Source organism: Geospiza fortis, unplaced genomic scaffold (genome assembly GCF_000277835.1).
Source record: "Geospiza fortis unplaced genomic scaffold, GeoFor_1.0 scaffold101, whole genome shotgun sequence".
Lineage (NCBI taxonomy): Eukaryota > Metazoa > Chordata > Aves > Passeriformes > Thraupidae > Geospiza > Geospiza fortis.
In genome coordinates this window covers 1,018,663-1,033,203 of record NW_005054388.1, presented here as the reverse complement: position 1 = coordinate 1,033,203, position 14,541 = coordinate 1,018,663, and the positions used below count along the sequence as shown (strand labels likewise).

The 14,541-nt window shown below is 42.7% G+C and overlaps 1 protein-coding gene across 2 annotated transcripts in view; it reads right to left on the bottom strand.

Moving 5' to 3' along the window:
- LOC102031844 (glypican-5-like) overlaps positions 1 to 14,541 on the bottom strand; it is a 350,144-nt gene that overhangs the window by 293,435 nt on the left and 42,168 nt on the right. The gene's annotated exons all lie outside the window — the stretch shown is intronic.

Below are 14,541 nucleotides of genomic sequence, written 5' to 3'. Positions count from 1 at the left end.
CTGAACACCCAGCAGAGCACCGGCAGCTCCACCTGTGGCCACCGGGCCGGGCCTGGCCTGCGACATTTCCAGCACTGAGGGACTGATCAGAGACTGAGTGAGCTGAGCTGCAGCCCAGGGAGGGACTTTCTCAGTTTGTCATCTCTCTTGGAGCAGCAAGGGGTTTTATTGTTTAATATTGTTTAGGTTTTATTGTTTAATAAACAGGTTTTTTTCCACTTTTCTCCAAGGAGGTATTTTCTCCCGGACTGGTTGGCGGGAGGGGCCAAATGAATCTGCTTTCCTAGAGGAGCCCCTTTGGGGGTTCTGCCCAAAATCTGCCCTGAACCAGGACACACACACACACATGAAGTGTGGAACAGAACTCCCCAACTAGTTTAAGTCAGAAAAGGGTATGTTTATTGACAGCGCTGGGCACAAGGAAGTAATTTCCCAAACGCATGTGCAAAACATGACAGGCACCAGGCTCTCTATTTATCTAAAAGGTCTCACATACCCATATAATCACCCAAAATGCCTAATACATATTCATTACCTAACCCCACCTATCCCTGCTTTGTATTAAAATGTATTTAAATGAGTCCAAAGTTCCTTTTATGCCTGCACAGTCTCCTGATTGAATTGGGGTGGTGGGTTTGAAATGGGTGGCTGGGTTCTGCAATGGGACAGTGGGTTCTGAACTGGGTCAGTGGGTTCTGAACTGGGTCAGCGTTCCACTCCTTGGAGTAATGGAGTAACCCAAGTTGGTGGGTTCTGGAATGGTGGTCTGCTGAAGTCAAAGTGAGCCATTACTTTTGCCTTGTTGGCAGGCTTTGGACCCCTTGGCTATAGCCCAAGTTTTGGGGCCCAGGTGCAGGCCATGGTCCTTTTCTTTTTCACAATTAAATCTTCATCCCATCCTGCTTCTTTAAACACATAAAACAGGCAGGTGATATATAACCCTAGCCTTAACTACTTTATCTGCTAATAATTAACTATCCCTTATATTTCTACTCTTCTTGCTATACTCTGAATTGTTTCTGTCCCCCCTACTTAATCTAGCTAAACTTTTAAACTCTTTCCGTTTGTTTAAACCCTTGATTCACACACAGATGGACAAACATTGCTTTGCAGGTACAGCATTAGTGCTTGTTGGTCCCAACCATGGCACAGCTTGGTTAGAAAACACACCCACCCTGACACAGAGCACACTTCCCTTCTCCTCAGCCAGCAGCTACACCTCAAATTCCTCCTGCAATGAGAATCACAAAAAATTCCTGACTTATCTCACACCAGCTTCTGCACTGTAACACCACTGACTTCTTCAGTGGGATATAATGCTGGTTTAAATCCAGTGCGCGTCACAAAATGCTGCAAGGATGGAAATGTTTCTGCTGAAGAACAGCGCTACAGGGAGAAACAAATGCAGGAGCAATGTGTCAATCTGCTCAGTGCTGGTGCACCAGCATTCTCCAAGTATCCCCTCTATTTTCCCACCACCTGGGGGTCTATTTGGGGAAAACCAAGTAGATATTAAGTTTCTCATGTCACATAAACACCACATTCACCAACTTGCATGACTTCCTTTCAGCAGCCACAGAAATCTTCCTGGGTGTGTTTATTTTTTGTCAGGCTCTGAGAAGAACAGCAACAGAAGCTCAAGGAAAAGATGTAAGCAGAGGATTCAGTAAAGTGCACAGAGCTGGTGTCAGAGCCTGCATTCAGGGTTGCCCTCATCTCATGAGCCCTGGATTCCTTACAGAGCATGGAAGGCAGCAGATGTGGTCTCAGGAACACACACGGATAGGAGTTTTCCAAGAAAATCTGGACTGACATATGATAGCCATGCTTTGAGCAGGCTCATTTGCTTTCCTCACTCCTGCAAGACCTTCGCAAAATACTGAGATCCTTGTTCTGCAAGCAGCTGTGGGGTTCAGATGGAGAGCATTAGGCAAGGTTAAGCAATGTCCACCTTGCTGGATTATGATTTACCCCAAACCTACATTCTTTTCTCTCCAGAGATCTAACCCAGAAATATTAGCATGGAAACAATTTCACCAAAACAAAGGCAACCTAAACACCAGATACCTCTGCCCACAGAGGATTATTTCTGCCCCAGAGTAGCTGAGGCTTAGATATTAATGCCTGAAGCCAGAATCCTAACACTCATTGCGAACCACAACATGCCTGTGTGAAAGGGAAGTCACTGCCACCAGACCTCTGTGTGCCACTCCAAGCTGGCACCTTGCCCACAGAACTGCCCAGGTAAGACCACCCTGCTAGAGCAGCAGCTCTCCAAGGAACCTGTCATTCCTGCACTCTGCAGTAACCCACTGCCTGCTGGACTTCCATTTAAAAAATCCACCAACAACTTAAGAAAAAAAGGAAACTTTTACATTATAAACATCACAACAAGATTTAACAATGCTCAAAACCCAAAACTATCTATACGGACTCTATACAGAAATAACATCTGTGTACATTTTAGATTTTGACTGTAATGACGAAAGAAGAATGACAAATTTAAGTAGCTCCATTATTTGTTTGGTCTCTCAGGACCACACTAATATTTGGCTCCTTTCCTTTCAACATCTTGCATTTATTACAGAGTTCCAGAATGAATGAAAGCTACACTTGGTTGAACAATGGCTTCCTTTTCATGCTTTCACGTCCATTAAGATTTCTGCATCTTTACAGCTTGCCAAAATAAAGAACAACATATTAATATTTTGCAGCAGTAGAATTTAAGTACAAACTGTTTGCAACGTGTTACGGAGAGAACAATGTACAAAGCAGAAAAATCACACCCAGACATACATCTACATGGCACACAAATAATAAAATTCATCGCTCTGCTTTTGGGTGTACGATGATTTCTAAACAAGTTTAAAAGAACATGAACAAAGAGTGCTTAAAAACCATCATTAAATGAGATGAACAAGAGGTTGGGTTTGGGTTTTTTTCAGATTACTTTAAAAAAGGATGTAAGTGCAAAGGAAATTGTGTCATGTTTGCAAAGACAGAACTCAAAATCCATTCATTCATTCATTCATTCATTCATTCATTCATTCATTCATTCATTCATTCATTCATTCAACTGCTTTTGTAAACAACTTCATGTACCTTTCAGCTTAATTTCAATTCAGTGACATTTTGCTAGGAGCAAAATTTCCAAGCCTTCAAAGTTTCCTACTTATCTTCCTTATTTATCCTCCTGCAGAACACAGGATCAAAGCTCTTTATTGATACCCTACTTTCCCATGTGCCTTGCTGGTTTTAGAATGGCAGTCTCCCTGTACATGAACACAGTTGTTCTTGATGAAGCTTATGAGAAATAACATGTTAATAAACACATGTTAATAAAACATGCCTAATGAGAGAATGATGGCTGCCACATCACCAGCACTTGCAGGAAACCCCAGCAACATTGCTCCAAAACCATTCTGGGCCAGAGAAAATCCAGGAAGTGCTCAGAATCTGGGCTGAACAGAAACATCTCTTGCTGCCTACTCACCTCTTGAAGCTGCTTTTAACAAGGCAGGGCCAAAACAGTTTCAGAAGTAAGCAAGCAGTTTTGGCAAGAGAGGGGAAAAGAAGTTTGAATTTATTCACCTTGACAGTCTTTAGAGTTCATCAGCTCTTCACAATATAGACCAGATGGGAAAAAAAAGCAGATTTCCATTTCTGTGCATTGGGGTGAGGTCTTTATTTAACAGTCTCCTCTTGTCTACATTGCCAACATCAGATAAATACCCTGCTGTGTAGCTGCTGATAGAAACTTCTGCCCAAGCTGGAAAGAAGTCTGTGCCTCCTCTGTTCACACCCAACAGCTATGGACACTGCTCATTAACCAGGAATCAATGGGCAGAATTATTTACAGGCTACTATTACCTCCTTTAAGCTACTGCTTGATTCCAAGTGTAATTCAACAGTGTTTTTAACTTTTAAAAACTTATGAGAAATTGTAAGGGCTTTAAAAAGTTCTAGAAGTGAGACTCTGCTTTGGGAGCATAAGAACATTTCCCTTCCTGGCCTTCCCTCCAGTGCTGGGAGCTGGGACAGGGGTTTGCCACAGGGGTTTGCCTCATGCAATGTGAGTGTCAGAGCAGCTGATCCCTACTGGAATCTGGGAATGTGGGCAAAGCCCTGGCACTTGGGAAAAGCCATTTCCAAATGTTCTGCTGGAAGACTGACTTCCAAGAGCAGCTACAGGAAACACACTGTTGAAGGACCATCTGAAAACTTTTGTCTTGGGATGAAGATTAGTCTTGCTTCTTTTAGATGCACAGATCTATTCTGGCAGCCTTGGCACAGCTTTGCAATTATATAGGAAATAACCATCCCCTCAGACTGCTGCCCCAGCCAGCAAACCCACACCCTTTCCTCCATAACACAGTCCTACAGGACACTTCCTTCTTTGACTATTTCTTCTTCTACTTTTTTGTAAGTTAAAGCAGTTCATTATACATTCTTATACAGGGAGAAGAGGGGTGAAAATGCAGCTCATTTGTGTGCCACTGATGTACACTAACTTTGGGTTATTCTGATATTATTATTATTTTATTCTATCAAAACTAGAAATAACACCAGGTTTAAAGGAGGCTGACTGCTTCAGAGGCTGGTGAGGCAAAGGGAAAACAGGCAGTGGATGCACAAGCCCAGGAGATGCCTTAATAACAGCAGAATGGGCCAGCAATAAACACAATCATTTGTTCTGCTCTGGTCAGTTTGCCATGAAATCACAAATAATGGTTCCTGTAGGCTGTGCTGGGGAATGTATCCAAACTGCTGGAAGAGGAAACCAGAGTGCACATATTCTTCAAACTTAATGGCCTTGGCTTCATAATTTCTTCATCATTTCCAAACCAGCAATGCTTAGCAAGTTACAACTACCTGCAAAACTACTGGCCAAAAACAGACTAGAGACAGCTTTACACTCTGCTGCCCCAAAGCAAAACTGCCCTTTTTAAAGAAAACACTACATGGAGGAGATTCTAGAAAATAATTAAGTTGTTACACTTCACAGAATCAGTTACAGTTTGCTGGCTTGACTTTGACTGTTCGCTCCATCTTTCACCTTCAAACTTTTTTGTGAACACAATGAATGAGCTGGTAATTAAATTTAGCTGTTTATTATTTCTGTATATTCGATTTCAGTACAGTTGTACATTATTTTATACACTGTAATTATGGGGTAAAATTACTTTTTTTTCAAGTGAGCAGTCTCAAGTAAAGCCAAGTCAGTTGGCTGGCAGAAAGCTGGAGACCAGATGTGGAATTAACCTTTTATGACACTGCTGGGCTTCTACTGACAGATAAATAAAGCAAGGAGTTCTGTGGGAGTGTGTGTGCAGCAGCATGGTGAGATGACCCAGAAGAGCAGGGAAAGCCCTGAGGAGAACGGCTGGATGTGGCACAGAGCCGTGGCTATCGCTCTTATTTCCCTCTCATCAAAACAGAACTCCTAAGGGTGATTCACAAAATTCTTATCTGCCAAGTTCAAACCTGTCAGCTGTTACTTAATAATATCAATCCACAGTTTTAACAGGATTTGCACCAAGATAAGTGAGGAAAGAACCACAGCTATGCTTCAACACCATCATCTGTGCCCTTCACTGGCTTTCCAAGGACAAGTGATTTATAAAAAACACTTCTCACAATCCATGGGGGGAAAGCCACAAGCAGTTGTGTATCTGCAGGTAGCCAGCTGTCACACAACTGGAACCATCTGAAGTTATCTGGAGGTTCAACAGCCAGAGTTGTCTGATTTATCTGATCAGTCACTTACAGGGACAGAGATGACAGAAGTCACAGCTACAGCAAGCAGCACAGGATTCCCAGGATGGATTCCAGCACAAAGCTCTTGCAAAGCAGCTCTGAATGACAACTCTGGAACCATCACTTTCTTTCAAGGCAGACTCATGGGAACAGTCTACATTGCTTCAATTAGGACTGATCTAATTAGTCTAACGGACAAAGTTTCTGCCACACAAAAAAAGCATCCAGTTTGGTTTTTCCAGGCTAAACACCTGTGTACTGTTGCAAAGATGCACCATCAGCTCAGAAGACAACATATTTCCTTATAAAATAAAGTTTTCTGGTAAAAAGAAACAGCTTGAGCAACGTTTTCTTAGCAATGAACCACAGCTCAGGGGATGAGGTAAACCCCTGGTGGCTTTGCAATTGAGTGTGCAACCCTCTTGCTGTGGGGTGGGGTTGGATTTTTTACACATTTTAGCATTGTTATAAAAACATAGCTCTAAAAAGTATGTTGGCCTAGCAATCCAAGACTTGCATGGGTTTAAACAGGATGAATACTGGCTCTAAAAAATGGACTGCCCTCAGTCTGGACTCTGTGGAGGAGACACCTGTGGTTCCTTTGAGTGAGCAGAACCTCCAGCACCAAAGGCCTGCACACTCTTTGTTGCTATTTTCAACACACAGTGGTTTATTCAGCTGTAACTGCACATTTCTCAAAGCTGGCAGGGTTGGTACCCACACACCCAGTGAAGGGTGGAGCTCCAGGTACCATCTGATGTCTGATTCTGGGGTGAGCTGAGGGGTGACACTGCTCCTGGGGATGACACGTGTCACACTTTGGCACACAAAAATGCCACAGTCACTGGGAGATGGTGCAAAACACTTACCATGTTTTTCCTGGGGTCCCACAGTCTTTATTTTTCCACATGTTAAGCAGTTTTTCAGAGCTGAGAATCACTGCACTACACATGACAGCACAGGGCTAGTTGATAAATGAAAATAATGCCCATATTGCAATCTGTAGGATTTCAACTTTCAGGAAATCTCTCCCCACAGACTGCTGGACAGAACAAAAGGGAATCACTTCTCATTGGACTTCCCAAACTACTCTTATCAGAAGGACCTTTGGAATGAACTATTTAGTGTAGCTTCCAGAAGTAAACCAGGCTGGTGGGAGAATTTCTGCACATTCATGCCTGCTGTATGGGTTGGCTGCAGAGCCTGAGGCAGCACATCCTTTATCATGGCCCTCCAAATGCTCTGGGCCTTTATGGAGCAAAAAATCCTCTTAACTGGAACCTGTGCCTAGGTAAGGGTGAGAAAAACATTTAACTGACAACAAGTGTAAGGCATACACACACAAATATCCAGGAGCAAGCAAGAGGACTGTGGCCAGAAAATCCAAAATGCAACTGTGGACACAGCTCATGTACAAGTAAAGTGTGGCTGTGTAGAGATATTGCTGGTTGATATTTCTGGTTTACACTGCCTGAGGAGAGGGACTATTCAAATAAATACTAGCCAAAAAAAAAAAAAGCCAAAAATTGCTTCTGCAGCCTTCCTGCAACTGAAAACCATGGAGAAAGTAAAAGCTGCGCCAAGTGTGCCTCATGCCAGGTACTAATACCAGGGAGAGCAGATGCCATGGCTGGAGAGAGAGAGGGCATTAACGCTGGTGGTCCCTGGGAGCTCAGACACTGCACAGGGACACAATGGGGCTTGGCCAGGGCCCAGCCAGCCCTGCCAAAGCACTGCACGCACTCTGCTCTCTGTTGGGATGCCTCAGCATCTTAGCTTCTCTATTTTTCAGATATTCGTAATCCTGCAGTTCTTTAGTGTATAACTCTAAACTCCATAAACTCTATAAGGAGTGTGAGCTGCTGCTTTCCCATTTTGGGCAGACACAACAATTCCTCTCCAGGCCTGGCAATCAAGGACACCTCATTGATTCAAGCCCCAAGAGATGGAAACAAAAGTGAGTAGGGGGAGCAGACTCAGGGTACATGGTGCCTGAAGCTGGAATTGGCAGATTGACCCCCAATATGCAAATGGACAAAACTTATAAAAGTGTGAAAACCTGTGAGCCATGGTCCATTTTTGGGTGTAGCCCCTGGGGGGCTTTGTCTGCCCGAAATGTACCTGAAGGGCCTTCCATAAATATATCTGCTTTTTATTGCCTTAATGTTATCTGGCCTCTGTTTTTAGGTAGTCCCAAAAGGTATCAGCTGCTTGACTTGCACGGTGGCACCAATGATTCCTGAGGCACCAAGCACTGGGACTTACCTGTGAAATATAAAATACAAAACTATCTTTAGAATCCAGAGGTGACCAGGGTACCCAGGACACTGTAAAACTTGTCTCTGGAACACTGCTGCACTGCAGGTTCATGTTTCCTACAGAAACACACTTCAGAGTCACCAGTAACTTTGGCATACCAAGAAATTGAGGTATTTATTTGTATATATCTGATGTATTAAATACTATCGAGAAAGGAGAGTACAAAATAGTGTAAGACTTACAGCAGTTAAGAAGAAAGAACCAAAAATCCATCTCATGAGTTAATCAGGAGAAAGCAGGAAGATGCAGAAGACTTTTCATTCTTCTGGGAATCTTTTCATTAACAGAAAAGCAACAAGACAGGGGTCTCTAGAGAGAATTTTCTCGACCCTTTGATTAAAGAGTTCAACTGGCAGTAGGAAAACTAATATGTTTGTTTCATAAGGTCATGAACTATTTCATGATTTCCAGCTGAATTAGTTAGGTGGTCCATTAAGATCTATTTCTTAAAATCTAAGCAAAAAATAGCTACAAGAGACAGGATTAGTTTAACAAAAATGAAATATGGGGGCACATGGCTTATTTTTCATGTTTTTGTTTAGGCACTAACATAGAAACACAAGAAATAATGTCCAAGTTCGGTTAAAGAGTAAGGTCATAAATAAGACCAAAAAAGTTCTAAATATCTATATTAGATCTGTACTTATCAACAACTCTAAAGTTGTCTGTGTGGAGAACACTGAGGCAGCCCTGTGGGAGCAGCAGTGCAGCCCAGCCGTGCCAGCCGGCCCAAGCACTGGTCCCTGTGTGTGTAGGCACATCCTCCAGCTGCCCAGGAACAGCAGCAGGGCTCTCACAGAACCACCAGGCTGGAAGAGACCTTCAAGATCATCGACTCCAACCCAGCCCCAACTGCTCAACTCACTCCTGGCACCCAGGGCCACATCCAGGCTTTGTTAAACACACCCAGGGATGGGGACTGCACCACCTCCCTGGGCAGCCATTCCAGAACTTTATCACTCTTTCTGTGAAAAACTGTGGGAATCCTGGATGCTGAGAATTTTAAACTTTCTGTGCTGGAGGGCAGAGACTCACAAGAGAACACTGCATTTGACCTGAGGCTGTGGAGAAGGCTTCCAAAATCGATTGGTAGCACTGGGATTGTGCGTGTGTAGTTTGAATAGGAGTGTGTAATATCACAGGGTGGAAAACATAAGAGTTTAAGGGTTTAGAATATAGCAATAGGTGGGACAGGATGGATGTTTTAGAGTGGTGGCTGGTTGCTCTTCTTCATGTTCTTCTCCATGGGTTTGGGTGGTGTTTTGTAATTGGACAGAAAAGTCCACATTGCGGACTTTGAGAGACTGGTTATTAGGTTAAAAGTGAAGATAATGTAGGTGTCATTTCTTAGTTGGATGATTCAACCTTAAAAGACCTTGTAAAAATAGACAGTTAGCCATTTCATGCCTTGTTAGTGAAAGACTGTAACATAGATGGGAAAAAAATAAACATCAAAGCCTAAACACGAGCTATTGTCTCAAGTGCCTTCAATCCCAGCCTTGACAGAGGCAGACAAAGAAGCCAAGAACCAGCAAAAAACTTTTTCCTAACAGCCAACCCAAATTTCCCTCAATTTCTGTCAGCTGTTGCCTGGTAAGAGCCCAACCCCACCTAACTACAACCACCTTTCAGGGAGCTGTAGAGAGTGATGAGGTCACCTCTGAGTCTCCTTTTCTCCAGGCTGAGCAACCCCAGCTCCCTCAGCCCTGCACAACCACGGTGTACTTCCCATGTGTCCAAAAGCAGGACCCACAGAACCTTGCTGCTGTTTCTTCTCATTCTGGATTGACAAACACTGACTTCATTTTCACTTCACCCAGCCTTCCTCTCCAGCTTCTAGTGAAGCCTTGGCAAAGCAAACTAAGGAAAACATGGAAGTACCATAGCTAAGACTGGTGCAGAGGCTCTTCTGTACAAGTCATCTTCTGCAAACATTTTAATTAAGTGGCTCTTGTGTTTTTCAGGCCCTTGGACAACTCCTACCCACAAAAACCAGCGACACACCAGCACAAAGTATCCTCACCCAGATCTGAGCTGGGAACACAGAGCAGCTGGGTGAGGGCCACTGGGCTCCTCAGCAGCACCCCCAAAACCACTGAACTCATCTCAGATTAAAGGCAGAGGTATTGCCCTTGGAGAAGAGACACAGGCATGCAATGCTTGAAAAACAGAAACCACTCCTGCAGCATCTATTTTTGGCTGTGTCCTCTTGTAGATTACTCTGAAGACATATTTGATACCATAGCACTGTAAGGTAATTGAAAGGACATGTTTGCTTGGAGAATCTGACCTTGTTCATGGACTTTTGTTCCTCTCTGAACAAAGAATTTCACTAGACTATTGAAAAAAAAAACACTGGACAAGACTTCCATGACTGATTTCAATGGAGACTGAATCCAAATCACTGTCAATTTAGGAAAATATTCAGGGTGTTGCTTTTTAAAATTTCCCATGCTTACTCGATGGAAAAAATTAAAGGTGGATCAATAGCTAAAATAATCCTATAAAAACAGAACACATATTTCTTTATGGTGAATAGTTTCCCCTCAATTTATCTGCCAAATTCCTTCAAATAAAGTGACTGGCATGTGTTCAACACATGGGTCAGAGCTGGCAGCAGTACATATGCTGGTGATTTGATAGCTGAGCAGATGTGTGTGGAGAACTAGCTCCAGCTATTCCAGAGGGAAGGCACATGAGACCCCTCAGCACTAATCAATCAGAACACCTATTTTTCTCCTGAAATTCCTTCCTCAGAAAATACACAAAGGTAAGTTTTTTCTAATCACACCAGCTACAGACATCTTACAGGGTAAGTCCCCACCACACCAAAGACATGGAATTTATGTGCAGAAAACTACACAGGCCTTGATCTAAATAAAACCACTGTGACACTGTATTTCAACACTGCCACACATACCCAGACACATTTTCAGATGAGCAGGGTTCACAAGATCACAGAATTTGCTTATATTCAACAAGTTGCACATTGCAACCTCGTGCTTGCTTATTCCTGCAGCTCATAACTTTGAGGTGAGATGAGTGGCCTGCAGCTCCCCAGGTCTTCCTTGTTTTCCTTTCTAAAAAAGTTTCTCCTTTTCCAGTCAGTGGGAACTTTACCAGACTGCCAAGATGTCTCTAATATGATGGATGGTGCCTTAGCCACTACATGTGCCAGTTCTCTCAGGATTGGCATCCCAGAAGGGTTCAAGGGCAGATTTTTGTGGGAATGCATTTGTTTCCTTCTCCTACTTTCTCACATTGTGTTATCAAAGTAATCATTGCATTGCTTCCTCTGTTGCTTAGGGTTGTTTTGTGAATTACTGAGGGTTTCTGGTTAAATGTGGGTCATTAGTGATGGGAACTCAAGTGCAGAAATATTATACTTGAAATTGAGGGCCAAAGCATCCATCACATCAGTCACGCTGAAATTTTAATATGTAATTGTAAAAACCTCTCAAACACCTGCAGCTTTTATACTTCTGTTTAAAGTTTTGCAATCTTTGACTCAACAACTTAATGAAAAATAAAGGCTGCAGATAAATCAATCTGGTAATGAAAGCAAATTAGGCATTCTGCTCCAGCAGAATTCCAGCACGAATGAGTACGCTGAGATTGACTGCAGCAATAAAATGGAATGCTCTCCTGAATCCCAATTCAGAGCTTCCCTTTCCAGGAGCTTCAGAGGAAGTTCAGCAAAGAAGTTTTCAGAACGAAAGCACCAAAACTATGATCTACATAAATGGAGCAATAAGCTTTGACAAGCCCCAGTCTCTCTTAATTCTTAAGGAGTCTCTCCTAATTCTCATTACAGTCCTGCCTTTTCAATACCAGGGGTTTTCAACACAGCAAAGCCAATCCATTACTTTTATTCTCTCATTAAGACATAAAAGTTAATTCTAGACAGAGAGTTTCACAGTATGGTCACTCTTGCTCTTCTATCCTATAAACTGAGTTGATTTTAATCTCTGAGTGCTGTCCTTAATTTGCATAATTTACACTGCATTAAGAATACTCAATGCAGGGAGCAAACAGATGCTTAACTAGAAGGCAAAGTTTAAGAAGGATTTATCTTCTCAAAATGCTTATCTTCATTTCAAGGTCACATGGAATCAATAAAAATAAATAATTTTTTGTACCTTGCTCATTTAGGTATCATATTTCTAATCTAATCAGATTTAAAAAGTAAACATGAAGTTTTAAAAAGCTGCTGGTAGTAGTAGAGTAACTATGAAATATGCTGACAGCAATTTTGTTGGTTTTGTTTCAGGAGAAATGTCAAGATTCAGCTATCTTCATGAACAAGTAAATTCTCCACTTTTTTTCCTGTTTTTTTTTAAATTTAATAGACACCTCCCACTGTTTGAATTCTACTCTCTGAAGCCCTAGAACTGATTGTTTATTTTAAAGGAGACCCTTTGGCATGAAACTTTATCTGTGTAACCCTGGAAATGGGATCAAGCCCTTCAGAAGCACTGAAAGAAGCCAGGAGAGGAACAACCACCCAACCAAAAAGGAAATTACTGGCAGGCTGAAAACCAGAGGGTAACAGATAACTCCTAAGAAATTCTGGGCCCTGAAGAAAAGCACATTTCTGCATTTCAGACCCTGTTCAAAAAAGCATTTTTACATAGGCAAGGTTTATCTTAGTTGTGCAGTGCTGTTCTTGATCCACAAAATCCCCACAGAACTTCAGTGCTCACTTCAGTTTGCTGCCAAGAAAGTGGATTTGTAAAAAGGGGCCTTAAACTTTGCAGAATCATTTGAATTCTGTAAGGCCATTTCTGTTCCTCTGACAAATCTCCTGCCTTCTTGTTCCACAAAGGTCAGCTCGTGGAAGAGTTCTCTTTTGTCTTTCAGATCAATCTTGTATAATGATACTCTTCACAAGATTATGAAAAAAGATGTTGACTTGATTAATTTATTCTGGGAAATGTTATGAACCAGCTCTGTAATAGAATGAAATATTTCAGTGAGAAAGGACCTACCATGACTACATCTAGTCCAGCTGCCTGACCAATTTAGGGCTGATCAGGTTCTATCATCTTGATAAGGGCACTGTCCAAACACCTCTTCAATCACTGACAGGCTTGGGGCACTGGGCACCCTCCAGAACTCATTCCAGGCCACCCTGTTTGCTACAGAAATGCAAAATGCCCAGGCTAGACCTCACCTGGCACAGCTCTGAACCAACTTTTTGACCAAAAATTCTCCCACCTTGTGGAAATACCATCCCTAACCCATTTTTTACCCCATCCTGATGGAGGGAAGCTCTGTAAGAACCAAGAGCTTCCCAATTCAACACTGTCAAAGCTTCCCTTAAATGAAAACTCACTGATGCTGAAAAGCCTGCACTGTAATTTAGCGAGGCACAGCTAGAGACAGCACACCAAACAGTAATTCAGCAAACACACACTGAGCAAGAGACACAAACCATTACAGAAAAAGTGGCATCAGGTGAAGGGGTTTCCAAATTTAGAGGATATGACCTTGAGGACTGGTTTTCTTCAAAGACAAGGTGTTGGAGATTTGTCACTTGGGGATTTCAACATAATGAAAGGAGCAGAGCACTCAGCAAAGGAGAAATTCATAGGAGCCCTTGATCTGACTCTGAACAGGACAGAACTAACCAGTATTTACAAGCCTTATGAAATTTGAAGTTGTTTAATATACTTCAGGCAATGTTGGTTCTTCAAGCAGGCTTAGGAACATTATAAATTTCTCTACAATACCTGAGCATTTGTTTCCCAATCCTGACCATACAGAGAACAAAATCCAAGCAGTCTGTCCCACTGGCCAAGATAAACATCCATCTACATCTTCTTATGCCTGGTATTACAGCAGCCCCTTGAGGGATGCAAAACTGTACACCCACTGCTCCTCAAAATCTGACATTTGATTTCACTGAAAGCTGCTTAAATATCACAGAAATATCCAGGGAGTAGTCAGAAATGATTTCTGGCTCTGGTGGTTAGCTGGGATGGGATGGGATGGGATGGGATGGGATGGGATGGGATGGGATGGGATGGGATGGGATGGGATGGGATGGCAGGGACTTTGGGGACACAAAGCAGAGCGGGATGCAGCCCCAGCCCTGCAGGCTGCCCTCCCTCAGCTGCCTCACACAGAGATGATGAAGGCCGGCACTGACAGCTCCAGGGTACAGGGCAGTGTGCCCAGGGGACCTGCCCCATCTCTCACAGCCCTTCCTGTCTTTAACATACCACAATAATTTCTTGTTGTTTGTTTTTATGTCTTTGACTCTTTGCTCTTCAAATTCCCTTTCAGGCTCTTCAGTTTCCTTCTCACAGTGCCCACTTTGGTCTGTGCCCCTGTCTTTAGGATTCACTAGTGTTGGATTTCCAGTTTCTGACAGCCATTCCTTTTGCTCAAATAACCTCCTGAACTCTGTGTTTAAGCATATGGATTCATTTGCCTTTCTGCTCCTTTTCTCAAAGGGTGCTG